The sequence below is a fragment of the Rana temporaria genome, chromosome 8 (assembly GCF_905171775.1).
Source record: "Rana temporaria chromosome 8, aRanTem1.1, whole genome shotgun sequence".
NCBI lineage: Eukaryota > Metazoa > Chordata > Amphibia > Anura > Ranidae > Rana > Rana temporaria.
This window is the reverse complement of record NC_053496.1, coordinates 16,217,587-16,219,494: the sequence shown is the minus strand read 5'-3', so window position 1 is coordinate 16,219,494 and position 1,908 is coordinate 16,217,587. Positions and strand designations below refer to the sequence as shown.

The 1,908-nt window shown below is 20.0% G+C and overlaps 1 protein-coding gene across 2 annotated transcripts in view; it reads right to left on the bottom strand.

The window, feature by feature from the left end:
• Positions 1-1,878: 1,878 nt before the first annotated feature.
• Positions 1,879-1,908, bottom strand: part of HMX2 (H6 family homeobox 2) — a 51,175-nt gene continuing 51,145 nt past the window's right edge. For both annotated transcript variants that reach the window (XM_040361339.1, XM_040361338.1), the window contains exon 3: positions 1,879-1,908. This exon is cut by the window's right edge. The gene's annotated coding sequence lies outside the window, so the exon portion shown is untranslated.

The following is a 1,908-nucleotide window of genomic DNA, read 5'->3' as shown; positions in this document are numbered from 1 at the left end:
GAGAGAAAAAAATAAAAATCTCCGCATCTCTCAGCGCACAATTTATCGCACAGTTTGGTTTAAACGCTTCGCATATTAAAATGGTTGATTTCCTGAGGAAGGTAAACATGCAAATCGCTTCATTGACAGAGCTCATTACCCTCACAATCAGGGTTTGGGAGGAGAGAGAATGACACGTTTGTCAGCCTCATCTCTGGCTCGGTCATTGTTTATCTGCCAATGCCTTCAGCCAAAAAAGAAAGAAGCTGAGATAGAACAGGTGTGTGCGGTGCCCAGCGCTGCCAGGGCGTTCACCCACCCACCACCACCACCACCAACCCACCGCATCTCTATCACAGGGAAATACAAGAAAATACAATGACTTTATGGTCCTTATTTGCAGGAGCCAGCATATACACAATCATTTCCATTATAGGAATCAATACCGCCTATTTCAATCAAATTAAATATTAAATAAATTAATAATTTATCTGTTATACTAAAAAAAATGTTTATTAGTTTTTTTTGGAGTTTGATTATATAAAAATTGGTGGCGTTTACCGGTATGTCTGGATCGTTCAGTTCATGAATCTGATTTTATATACATAACAAATATATATATATATATATATATATATATATATATATATATATATATATATATATATATATATATATATATATATATATATATATATATATATTTTGTACCTGCCATTAGAAAATAATAAAAAAAAATATGGTTTTGAATTTAAAACCACAGACTGTGGGCAGAGGAGGTGGGGGGCGAGTGTTATTTCGTTTATTAGGATAATCTGAGTGGTATTTTTTTTTCTGCCAATAAAATAATAATGAATATAAATGTGTTTGTTGTTGTTTCGGTTGTTATTGTTGCATAGAATTAAAGCACAAAATAAAAACATAATAATTTCTTATACATTGATATAAATTGAAATATTGAAAATATTATATTATTTCATATATATATATATATATATATATATATATATATATATATATATATATATATATATATATATATATATATATATATATATATATATATATATATATATATATATAATTTATTTATTTATTTATCTTAAGAAAATACATTTTTTTCTTAAAAATAAATAAATAAATAAATATATATATATATATATATATATATATATATATATATATATATATATATATATATATATATACTTTTTTTAATATTTATATATACATATATATTTATTTTTAAGAAAAAATGTATTTCCTTAAGATAAATAAATAAATAAATAAATAAATATATATATATATATATATATATATATATAGGTTTGTTTATCTGTGAGAAAGATAATATATATATATATATATATTCTTTTCATAAATATAAACAAACGAATATATATATATATATATATATATATATATATATATATATATATATATATATAATCTTTCTCACAGATAAACAAACCAATATATATATATATATATATATATATATATATATATATATATATATATTTATCTTAAGAAAATACATTTTTTTCTTAAAAATAAATATATATATATAAAAAAAGTATATATATGTATATATATATATATATATATATATATATATATATATATATATATATTTATATATATATATTTATTTATTTATATATATATATATTTATTTTTAAGAAAAAAAATGTATTTTCTTAAGATAAATAAATTATATATATATATATATATATATATATATATATATATATATATATATATATATATCAATGAAATATAATATTTTCAATATATATTTATATATATATATATATAAAACATTTTCCACTGCTTTTAATCAACCCCTCCCCACCTTTAGACCATTTCCTTGAAAACATTAGAAGAGCAATCTTGCCAACCAGTTTAAAACATATTTATTTATTTAAA